This window comes from Ochotona curzoniae, unplaced genomic scaffold (assembly GCF_017591425.1).
Source record: "Ochotona curzoniae isolate NIBS_2020 unplaced genomic scaffold, NIBS_Ocur_1.0 contig_64, whole genome shotgun sequence".
NCBI classification, from domain to species: domain Eukaryota; kingdom Metazoa; phylum Chordata; class Mammalia; order Lagomorpha; family Ochotonidae; genus Ochotona; species Ochotona curzoniae.
The window spans coordinates 40,071,352-40,083,846 of NW_024466502.1; the positions used below are offsets into that span (position 1 = coordinate 40,071,352).

The window sequence follows — 12,495 nt, forward strand, 5'->3', positions numbered from 1 at the left end:
TTAATGCCCAGTGTGATCAAGAACAAATCACACAATCACACAACCATGCCCAGTCATAATTCTATCATGTGTCAAATATCTTGGTTCCATTATTACTCTATGGTCCAAACTGATATACTTCTGTCAGATGACAAATCACAGTGGAAGAGACACCCTCAGCTTTAATGCTAGAAATTAGCTCACCATGATGTTTCTGAGATTCCCACGCGTTCCATTAGGTCCCTTGGGTTCTCTGGCCACACTGCTCAGCCCCAGCTGCTTTGCGCACCACTGCATCGACAAACGACACTCATTTTCCTGTTGTAGCGTCCCCCATGTGAGCCAGGCCTTGATGTTAAGTACCCTTTGGCACAGCACAAGTCTGAAATGCATCATTTGTGAAGATTTTGTAAGGCAAGGGAAATGAATGCTGAAATGTAGGGGAGCATACCCACTATCCCCCTTCCCTACTTTCCTTTGACCCCATCCTTCCTTCCCATGAATAGTTCCTGAGCAACTGCCACATCCCAGGTACTGCTAAGCAAGAGTGGTCCCGGCTTTTTTCTTAGTGGAGGAAGAATCCAGACACTAACCAATGAACTACACAAACCAACATCCTTGTAAGTGGTTAGTTCTTTGAGGAAAGAGTGGAGCCTTGGATTAAGTAGATTTCTCCATCTGACCAGTAGGGAGTTTTCAAAACAATGAGAGCAGAACTGAGAGCTGGGGTTGCCTGGTCATTCAGATTCCTGGCCTCAGCGACGGACAGAGAGAGAATATCCCACACTGAAGGAACGGCCTGGTGGGATGCTCAGAGGCAAGGGTGTGGTCCCATTTGGAAGAACTGAAGGAGGGACTGTTTGAGAAGAATATGAGAGCAGAGGGGGAGGGGAAGGCAGATGTGAGGAGAACAGCCAGTGACAGCCGGTTTTGGCAGGGGATGGCATGAGAGCCGGCAGCCATGGCAGCGGGACTCTGCACACACCTATGCAACAGGCAAGAAAAGGCTAGCAACCCAGTGACGAGGCAAAGGAAACATACACTCTGTAAGTAGGTCAAACTTAATGTTTTATCCTTTAAGGATAAAAAAGAATAGGCTACTTCCACAGGAAACAATCACATGATGAATATTCAGAGTAGCATTATTCATAATGACCACAAAGTGGAATATAACCCAAACCTCTACCATTTGACACCTGACTGCTAAAACGTGCCCTGTGCATAGAATGGAACCATGAATTGACAACAAAAGGAAAGGAAATGCTGATAGCACGCCAACTACACCATGACCCCTGAACATATCATGCTCCCCACATGAAATGACATAAAAACACCTTCTATTGCTTCACTCCATTCAGTGATATGTTCACAAAATAAGCAAAACACAGAGAGATATCACTTAGTGATTGCATGGAGCTGCTGCTGAGGTGAGTGAGGTTTCTTTAAGGGGGAACAAAACTGTTCCAATTGCATGATACAGGATTTGAATCTCAATAAAATTGTTCAAAATAAAATGTAAGAACTGGGCCTAGCACAATGGCCTAGGGGCTAAAGTCCTCCCTTTGCATATGCTGGGATCCCATGTTCGTATCTCGGCTGTTCCATTTCCCATCCAGCTCCCTGCTTGTTGCCTGGAAAAGCAGTCAAGGATGGTTCAAAGTCTTGGGACCCTGCACCCGCGTGGGAGACCTGCAAGACGCTCCTGGCTTCTGATAGACTCAGGTCTGGCCTTTGCAGCCATTTGGGGAATGAACCAGAGGATGAAAGGATCCTTCTCTCCCCTCCTCTCTGTATATCTGACTTTCCAATAAAAAAAAAAAAATCTTAAAAAAAAAAAAAGAACTAAGGACATCATAGAAATGGATCCCAATCCTCAATTTCTTCTCATGTCATATTCAGTGTATTGCAAGTAACTATAGCTGTTGTGAGAGAGCAGCATGACTCTTTTAGGCAAACGTGGAGCATTGTGGCTCTATTAATGTATGTTAGAATGGTAGGGTCCACAGTTCTCTAAGTTAGCAGTACCATGCAGCTGTTTGAGCTAATCATTATGAAGGATGTCAATAAGGATCAAAAATTAATCAGTTTGCACTTGAAAGAATTACTCATTTGTTAGAATAATGTTTTTTCTTCAGCATTTTTTTTTTCCATTTAAAAAGTAATTCCACTCTGGTCCTCGCTTGGTTCTAACCTTGGGTCCCCACCCTCTTTTGCAATGACCATCAGGATCGCTCCAGAAACCCCTCAAAACTAACAAACAACACTCTAGATACAGAACGACAAGGAAAGTGTGGAATCAGACAGGAAACGGTCAGCGTGGATTCACTTACACCTTACCAGGTGGGACACAAAGATTAGTTACTCCTCACTAGGGTATTGAGGATTTGTCTGCACACCCCTCCTAAAACTGTTCTGCACCCAAACTGTTGACATATGTCTTGTTAGAGTTGTAAAGCAGTCTAGACTACCCAGAAAAAATAAAAAGCAAAGTTTAACAAAATTATGCTTCAACGCTCTATAATGCTAAATGCGATAATGAAAATAGACACAAGACAGCTGAATAGGAATTTATAGCCATTTTAAGGTGTATAGAACCCGGTTGTATATAAACTAAAATTGAAATGTCAACAAAGGAGTCACAGGATGTGGTAAAGAACTTGCATTTTTTTTAACATGTTGATTACTCAATACTATGTGAACTAATTTCATAACATTATAAATTGTTGCTAATGTTATGTAGGGGGTTTTAATTGATAGGGATGATACTCTGCTGGCTCTACCTTCAGACCAGAGATGGTCTCCCCAACAAGCCATTGAATTTGTCTGGACAATAAGATGCTGGACTCTATGCTTGGTATATGCTTGCAATGAAAGAATCTCATGTGAACTTAACAAGGTGGAGGAACCCACAATGGGGGGAGGGTTTGGGGGGGGGGGAATCCCAGAGCCTATAAAACTGTGTCACATAATGCAATGTAATTAATAAAAAAAATAATAAAAGTAATTCCAGAATGTTCCTTGAAGTCTTGCTTTCATTCAAATGTAGGTCTTAGCCTCACTTTCAGATACTGTCTCAGACCTTTTAAAATGTATTTTTCTCTCTTGTCCATAAGCCCTGATTAGGAACATGTGAATCATTATTTATTAAACCGCACTGAGGTTGTAAATAGCGTGTGAGAAAGGGAATATGAGGGTGAACAGGTGGCAATGCTGCCGTCTCCACACTCGGTCAAGGTCAGCATTTCTTAGGGAAGCATTCCTGGTATCTGTGCTAATGAATTTCATGGTTCCTCAACTGGTGTGTGTGTGTCCAAGTGCATCTGGCTTGTGCTGCTGACTGACTGTCAGCTTTCCATAAAGACTCGTTTCCCCTTCCAGCTTCCGTCCTGTGGGCGTGTGCATGCCAAAGTGTAATTCAGCTTCACGGTTTTGTGGATAGACCGGTTACATTGCCTTGTGTTATGTCTGAGGAAGCGGAGGCTCTGCAATGGTAAGGAACCTTGGTTTGGTTGTGTTACCAGAAAATGAGGTTTCTAGTTGGAAGTGAAACCTCCTGATTCCTATTTATTTTAGTGACGTAGCTTGTTCATTTTCCAACCTTCAACCCCTATCTTTTCAAATCTTACACTCAAGAAAAAGTTTCGACATGGAATGTCATTTTCTTAGAATGACTTTTAAGCCGCAAGAGGTGGCCATCTGTGTGGCATTAGTGGAGGGAGGAAAAGCAGAAGAGGGCCTTTCTTTAGGCCGTTCATCTTCCTAAGTAACAATACAAGCTCAATTACTTCTCCTGCTCAAAATCCACAGTTTTGTGTAAAAGCAGCACACAGCACTAGAGCTCTGACCTAACAGATTTTAGGAGAGCAATTTCAAAATCATTGGAAACTGATTTTTCACGATTGTCTCTCACCTGGACAACAAATCTCCCAATTTTCCTGCTTCTGCTGTGGATTCCAAAAAATCATTCTCTCCTTGAAAGACCTTAAAAAAAAAAAAAAAAGGAAACTATAGCTCGCTCTCTATAACTCTCTCTCTTACATCAAACTATAGAATGCTCGTCATTGCACTACCAACCCCTTTCTTGGCTAACAGAGCTCTATGGGATCTGGCCAATTTTTGCTTCTCTCTCTCTCTAGAAGCTTCTTTCCTCTTTCTCTTTCTCTCCCACCCCCGCCCCAAAGCACTACAATAGGCTCCCATCAGAGTCTTCCTCCTCGCTTCGGGCTGCTCTGACATTAACAGTCCATCCAACTGGGCACCATGGCACAACTCATTGAAATCTCTTTGCAGGCAACAGGATATTTATTTTTTTCTTCCTTCTTTTTCCCCGCCACTAAGCCACGTGTAACCTAGACTCCCTTCTCTCCCACCAGGTCAGCAGCCTCAAAGAGGTGCCTAACACCCGTAGCAACGTGAGGAATCACAGGGGCTGAGGGGAAATTTGTGTCTCTGGTCCTTGGTAAAATGACCTTTGGAAATTATAAACTCTTCTCCCCGTTGCTAGACCTTTCTAGAGCTTTGTCCCCATCCCCCTAGAGGGAGAACTAAGAGCCAGAATCAACATATCATTTCCCTTCTCTCAGAGCGTTTGTCATGACAAAAGCAAGGAGGCAAAGGCCCTACTAATCCCATCGCTGTCAAAGAGATGGTGCTTAAGTTTTCAGCTTATTAGAATGGGAGGAGGAGATCGCCAGTCCCACCTTTCCGATGTCCCTCGGATTTGGACAAGGCGCAACCTTGCTGCCCATTGTGGATGAAGGTTTTTTTTTAATCTTGCCCTTTCACTCATTTTGTTCCCCCTCCCCTGAGATGGCGAGGACACCACTTCCACCATTTTCCTCGTGTTTTTCCTTCCTCGGAGCGCCCCCTCCGTCACTGTGCCAAGAGACCTGTCTTTCATTCTCTTAAATAAATCTTGCCTTGCACACAAAGTTGTCCGCATGAAAATTATTTCATCTGAGACAACAATCCAGGTTGCAGTCATCTTCTGCGTCAAATTCCTCGCAACAGGAATTTGTTGAATGTAGACAGCAGCCTGCCCGCGCCACTCTCCCTAGTGGGGCAACACTTAACTCTGTCATGACGACACACCGACAAGGGTCTTGGCCACCGCTCAGGCGTCTGAGACACAGGTGCCATTGGAGACACAGCATGACTTGATTGGACTGACACCCTCCAAGGTTAAGTGTACACAATCTCTGGGGTCACAGCGGTACTTTCAGGCTTCGACGCAACGTCAAGACTTGGGGAGGAGCGCTAGGGCCCGGAGATGTGCTGGGGCTCATTCTCGGGGCTGCGATAGGGCCGGCGGGGTGGTGTGCTAGGAGGGGTCCTCCCCAGAGATGCTGGGGAGAAGGGGCGGAGCCAGCCGGGAGGATGGACCCTTCGGGGACTGTTACGTCCCGTAGCGCTGCCCACTGTGGCTAGGGTCCGGGGACAATCCGGCAGAAGGCACGTCTAGCTCTGCGGCGAAGAAGGAGCCTCACCGACGCCCGGCGGTAAGACCAAAGGGTCGAGGGAACCGGGTTAGGCCAACCCGGTGGAAGCTAGCCCAGGCCTGGGGAGGGGGGGTTACCAGCGGAAAGGGTTAAGCCGTTTCCGTGGCAACAGACCAGGAAGCGCGCAAGACGTCCGCCGCAGGTTCGTAGGTCAGCCTCGAGTTGAAAGCTCCCACGGGCTGAACGGGTTCTGGCCAATCGTTGGGCGTCGCCGGCGTCACGTGGTCGCCGTTAGCGGCCTTCGCAGCACGTGGGAAGGTTTTTCGCATTACTCTTTTTTTTTTTTTTTAATATCATTTAAGCCCACCCCCTTTTGCGCGGGCTTGGCCTCCTCGGGTGCTTCTCGCGAGAGACAGGGCCTCCTCTCGCGAGAGTGAGTGGGAGGCGTGGGGAAGAAGGCGGCGTTGCCGGCCGAGGCTGCGGCGGCGGAAGCCGAGGGGGTGGGCAGGGCGGGGGCGGGCCGCGGGGTAGGGAGGGCGGGGAGGGCCGGGGGCCGGTGCGGGTCGGGGCGTCCTGCTGCTCGGCCGGCGACAGGCTGGGGAGCTGCGGAGGCTGCCAGGTGAGCGTCGTCAGCCACGCGTGGCCCGGGCTCCCGGCGGCTCCCCGAGCCGGGGATGGATGGAGCGGCCTGTCTGGCTGCGGGGCTGCCGGAGACCTCTGCTCCTGGGCCGGGCGGCGGGTGTGTGTGTGGGGGGGGTCCTCGCGTGCGTGACGGGGCTTCCTGGGGGCGGGGGTCCTGAGTGGGGTGGCGGGGCCGGGGCCGTCGGTGCGTGTCCGCGGTCTGCGCGTGGGGAGCTGCTGCGGCAGGCTGGTCCCCCACAGCATCCCAAGCTGTCAGCACCCCCTTCGCCGGTGCCGGCCGTGTCGTTCGTGTCGTTTGAACGGAAGGCATCGAACGAGTATTTGCTGTCAATATCCTAGGTTGTTCCTTGCTTAAATGCTCGTCATTCATATGAAGCACATGTAATCAGTGCCCCCTTTCCCATCCCCCTTTTTTTAAACTTCTGGAAAATGACGTTAACATGTAAAAATCACCCCAGTGATGTGGCTTGTTTGCCTCCCATCATCCCGTCTCCTACAAATCCTTAATTGGAGGTGGTTCAGGCCCAGGTGTTAAGGGATTTCATGGTGAGAAACACTGCCGCGACATAGCTGATGGCCGTGTGCAAACTGGAGTTAAAAATTTCGGTTCTCTTTTCGGTTGTGTAATTTTTTTTTTTGATTACGTGCAAAACCCGCGAGTTTTCCTTAGCTCCTGCCAATCTTGTTAATTGATCGATACTGATTTTGGTATGTCTGAAAAATACTCAAAAAATAGAGTACTTAGAAAAGAAGGTACTCCAGGAGCGCGAAACTGATTTTGTTTTTTTAATATTTTGTTTATGATTTTAAGGTAAACGACTGCACAGTGCTCGGGACACTTGATGCCCGTTAAAACAGTGCGATTGAATGAGTCTTTTAAAGCAGAATCGTGTTTTTCCTCTAGCACTCTGGCTGATCATGCCTTTTGGTAATCCTCTATGCAGAAGTGTAACCCCGATGGTGAATGCAGTTAATTGTATTTGGGAGTTAATTGCAGCTGTGAGAAGGTGATTTATTTCTGAGAAACTAAATCATGTAAGTGGATTGGAACAGAAGTGGGTTCCGGGGCTGAACTGGTGGCTAGCCTGTGCATCTGCTTCACGATGTCACTGGTGGGCTGGGTAGGGGCTTGGAGCTGTGTCCTGCTTATTGATAGAGTTACGTGAGACCCAGAACCACGGGGACGGCTTCTCCAGCCTTCTGTAGCCTGTGGGCCACGGGGATTAGTCTAGAAACCAGTCGTTGCCTGAAGATACTAGACTGAGGATGCCATGGAGTTCATGTATACACATATATGTACATATGTACACACATATGAAAGCTCATTATTACCTGTATTAAGGGAAATAAATGGGCAGAGAAATTCTTGAAGAACATGTAGCAAATTTAGAAAATGGACTTTTGTGAATGGGCGAGAGAGACCTGTGTAGGCTAGGAAAGTTCTCTCCCATTACATCTTTGCAAAATGGAGTTTTAAAAAATAGAATGCTTTACCTATCATTATAACCTTATGCCATGGTTCCCCAGTGTTTAGGGCGTCTGTTTTATCTTCACTTTGAGAGGTAATTGAAGCAACTTTGGTTGGGGAAATGACTTACGTGTCTACTGATTTTTTGTGTGTGTGGGGGGTCAGGTTATTTTCATTTTAGCAGTAAAATTACTGGGAGGTGAAGGGAGGGTCAGGCTCATTTGGGGAGTGAATTAAGGGTGTAGAAAATAGTGGTGGAGGAAAGGGAGAGGGGAAGGCTTTATTAGTTGAAAACAGTCTGATCAGCTCTAAACATCCTCCTTTCATACATGAGTTTTCTTTTAAAAAAAGTATCTTCCGGGGAAAAAGTCATTTGACATGTGTGGGTTGGAGACTGAACATGATAAAAGGGGAGAAGGTGACCTTTTTTGACTAGTCTGAAATGTGTTGTGGGGGACGTAGACCCTGCCACACGAGGAGTGACCTGGAACGCTGAGAATGATACAGCGCGGCATGATGTAGAACTTGGATCCCGGAACCGGTCGGGTAGACAATGTTCATTAATGTCTCTGAGCTTCGTTTTCCTCTCCTTGGAATGGGTTCAGACCCCCACCATAGAGAGTAAGCACGGTAGCTGCTGACTCAGTGCTTTTGCTTTGACCTCTCTCAGTGGCCAGGGGAATTGGCTGATTTTAAAAATGGATTTGTCATGTAGATAGAGTGCTGCTTCTCAGGCCCGCTGTGTGAGGCCAGCCTTGCAGCCCGTAAAGCTCCAAGCTTTCAGGCTGTTCCTGGTCTGTTTTCCTGTGGGGCTCGTCTCTGTTCTTCCCTGGTTGTTTCAGTTTCTTTTGGTCTTCTCTTGAAAGCTCCTGGTAGACAAAGCTTCCCTGGCTTCAGTTTACCATGGTACCAACGCCAGCTTCGCGGTGGCTGCAGCACGTTGCCCAACGCTGACCTCTGAACCTTAGCTCCCAGGTTCTGGAGTGGCAGCTCAGAGGGTCAGGTCTCTGCTTCTAGCCCAGTTGGCTGGTGTTAGGGGAAGATGGAAATGGGAACTTAGGATAGACCCCCTTTATGGGGCTGTACTTTTAGGCTTGCCATTACTAAGTTGCCCAAGAAAAGCATAGTGGACAGGAAAAATCGATGGGTATCGCTGGTGTACTTGCAGTATCTGTGCCTCCTTCAGCTCAAGTTCTCCTAGCACGACACTGAACTGCTCTCATTTTGCAGATAGTCTAAGCAGGCCCATCTGGTACTTTTTAGGACAGATTCCTCTAGGCGTGGGAGTAAGGCAGGCTACCTAGCTGACTTGCACCTCAGTTTCCATGTGTTTTAAATGAATATAATAACAACACCTGTTATGAAACTTGTGGCTTGAAAGCAGTCATCAATGGCTGGCTGGCACGTGCAGGCATAGTACAAGGGGGGTGGTGTTGCTGCTATTAAACAGGTACCGCATGGGAGACTGGCTGCGCTGTCACACTGCCCTTTAGCGACTTTTTTTTTTAATAAAACAAAACCCTTTCCCCTTTTTTAAAGATTTGTTTTGTTTTGTTTTGTTTTGTTTTGTTTAGTTGGAAAGTCAGATATACAGCGAGGAGATGAGACAGAGAGGAAGATCTGTCCGCTGACTCACTCCCCAAGTAGCCGAAATGGCCAGAGCTGAGCCACGCTGCAGCCAGAAGCTCCTTTTGGATCTCGCATGCAGGTGCAGTGTCTCAAGGCTTTGGACCGTCCTGGATTGCTTTTGCAGGTTACAAGCAGGGAACTGGAATGGAAGAGGGGCAGCTGGGACACATCCGGCGCCCATATGGAATCCCGGCATGTGCTAGGCCAGGACTTTAGCCACTAGGCTACAGCACCAGGCTCAATGGTTCATTTTACACTCCCTGGAACCCTTTATCGTGGTTGTCTTTGATTTTCTCCTGATCTTCTTTCTGTTGTTCCCTTGTTTCTTGAATAGGCTTTGAAGTTTTATAAATCAGAGTGATTCTTCAACTAATGTTTCCGGCTCCTACTGAGTCTGTTCGTTCTAGTTGCCTTTGGGTGTTTTGATTTGGGCATAAAACACTCCCTTCCAGTTACCCTGTGCTTGGCAAAGAGATTGTTTCTACCTCTCCAGGGTTGCAATCTTGAAGTGCCCTATGGCGTTATACTCAGCAGGTTTTCTGTGGGGTCCCCGCGTGCCTCCTTTCTGTGAGCACCAGGTCATCTCCACAGCAGAGCCCTTCAGTGGTTCCTGCCGTTGGCGGCTGAGCCTTACTATGTTTGTATTGGCAAGACCTGCCTATTTCAGGAACACTGCTAGAGTCAGGAAGGGACAGGTGTCACATAAAGCAAGAAAAGTGTGTTTCTGGATTCTGCGTGTATTTTTTGTTCAGTTTTGTAGAGGGGATTTTTGTGTAAGAGGGAGACCATTGAACTTCTAGGAAGTTTTAAATTGATCATTGTATAGGAGTTTTGAAGCCAATTTTAGTTACAGTTAGTATTTTCCCTCTCTGCCGCATCATTACTCTAGATACCAGGGACTGCTGCTGGCACAAGATGGACCTTTGAAGTGGATCATAATCCAGAGTGTCATTGAGAGACCCATAACTTTTTTCTGTGGATGTTTAAAACAGGCCAGATGTCCCTGAGTTACTTTTGAAGCAGTCATTGGGTAGCTTGCCTGGAGTGCTTTGTATTTAGTAGTGTTAGTTTGCCACTACTTGTCCCTTTGAATATCGTGTCGTTGGTGAGCTTCCCTTCAGGTTACCACTTGAACGCACGTGGTTGTTGATCCTGGTGAAGGCCTCGGGGAATGCAGAGATGAGTTGGGAATGGCCTTAGAACGTGAGCTCCAGAGACCAGGGACTTTTCACTGTCCTGTACTAATCACTGTTTCGCACATAGCTGGAAATCTTGGTTAATTACAGTCCAAGGCCGGGTGGAGACTTGCGTACTTTTGACTGTTACGTAAGACTGTAGTCTCAAGTGCTAAAATAGGGCAGTGATAGTTTTGCTCCCACGGTGACATTTGGCAATGTTTGGACACATTTTTTACTTACCACAACTGGGTGGGTGCTACCAGCATCTAGAGGCTAGAGGCCAAGGATGCTGTTAAGTGTCCTACAATGCAGACAGTTCCCTAACAGAAAGACTTATCTAACCAGGTGTCAGCAATGCCAGGGTTCTTATCCTGAACAGGAAGAGCACGGTGTACAGCGTGCATGCAAGAATGAGATTGATTTAGGATTGAAAAGCAAAAGGGCAGAAACTACAAAGAAGCCAAGTGTCTTAATGCACATTAGGACATCCTGAAATATTTTTTTATGATTGATTGTCATTTTGGAAGATCTAGCAGTTTTGACCAATTGCTGTAGTGTTTTCCATTTTTTAGATTGATGCATAAGGAGGGAGTTAGTTCTTTTTTTTTTTAATCGGGCGCCATCTTGTGTAGGGAGGTAATGGCCATCAGGAGTTAGTTTTTGAATTCCCACTGTATCACTTGCTATTTTTATTATTGCTGCATTGTATTCTTACAGCAGTCCCATGAGGATGAACCTTAGTTCTGTTCTCTGCAAGAAAGGTGATACCCTCACCTTTATTCGGCTGTTCATGTACTTGAGGATATTCTGTTTTCCTCATTGTTGCCATGTAGAAACTTCACTTTATGCTAGCCTTCAAGGTAGACCTATCCTGGTATTTCTTGGATGATTCCACTTGACATATAAGAGAGAAATCATGATGCTATTTTTAAATCTTCCATCTGCCTTGGTGTGTGTTATTTTGTCTCACTGTACTTCTGTGTCTGATGTCAACCCAATAATATGCTATTGATTAAATAATTGTATATGCATATATATTTTTTCAAAATTTTATTTGAAGGGCTGAGTGACAGAGATGGAGAGACAGAAATCTTTCATCCATCCACTGGTTTACCTCCCAAATGACGGCACCAGGTCTAGGCCAAGGTGAAGCCAAAAGCCAGGTATTCCATTTGGTTCACCTACATGGATGATAGGAACCCAAGTGTATGGGCCCTTTTCTGCTGCCTTTCCAGGGACCTTAGCAGCTGGATAGGAAGCAAAGCAACCAGGATGTGAACTGAGATTCTGATAAAGGAATGCCCTTGTTGTATGCGGCAATTTAACTCACTGTACCAAAGCGCCAACCTTAACTGGTTAAATACTTGATTGAACTTAAAAATGAGAAAATTACTTCTTTGTTACTCTCACATTTACCATTTCAGGCATTCTTTATTTCTTCATACAGTTGTTAGGAACCCTTTTTCTGCCAAGAACCACTTGGATGTTTATAACATCACTCGCAGACCATGCAGTTATCAACTTAAAAAGTGAGCCTGCTATAGATTCTGAATGCTGAGTCTTGCCTACAGTTGTCTTGGCAAGGCTAGACCAAATGAGTTCATGGGCTGTATATGGCCCTGTGTCGTGTACACCTGATTAGCCATAAATTCCCATTTGGCGGGGGTTTTTCTTTCCCTGAAGAATTTTGTTCCACACTTACTCTAATGCTGGTCAGGTATTGGTGAGCTCTCAGTGACTCTTACGGTTTGAATAAAGTTATTTTGACTTAATTTTGGAAAACTATCTCCTTTGGGTGTGACTAACTTGGCAGTTTTGTCAGTGCTGTGAAGATGACCCAGATGTCCCAGCATTGTCCTGTCTCTTGGCTTGCAGAGCCCTGAGATCTGCTGGCCCTCTTTGTTCTCCACACCTAACGGGTTCCTTTCCTTCTGCTGGCTTTTCAGATTTTCTCTTCATCATTGATTTTGAGCAGTTTGCATGCAAGGTACCTTGACTATTTCTTACTTTTTTTTTTTTTAAACTTTCTTTGGATCTATCAGTTACGGGTATCATCAGATTTCAAGAATTTTGGGGTGTTTTGTCTTCAAAAAGTTTTTTTGTGTCTCTATATTTGGGAGTGCCTTTTACAGTTTATTACTGATGCCTTGGTTTTGTTGGT

At 46.1% G+C, this 12,495-nt stretch overlaps 1 protein-coding gene across 3 annotated transcripts in view; it reads left to right on the plus strand.

The window, feature by feature from the left end:
• The first annotated feature begins 5,987 nt into the window (after positions 1-5,987).
• AKAP11 (A-kinase anchoring protein 11) overlaps positions 5,988-12,495 on the plus strand; it is a 45,414-nt gene continuing 38,906 nt past the window's right edge. For all 3 annotated transcript variants that reach the window (XM_040991351.1, XM_040991352.1, XM_040991353.1), the window contains exon 1: positions 5,988-6,036. The gene's annotated coding sequence lies outside the window, so the exon portion shown is untranslated. The remainder of the gene's footprint in view (positions 6,037-12,495) is intronic.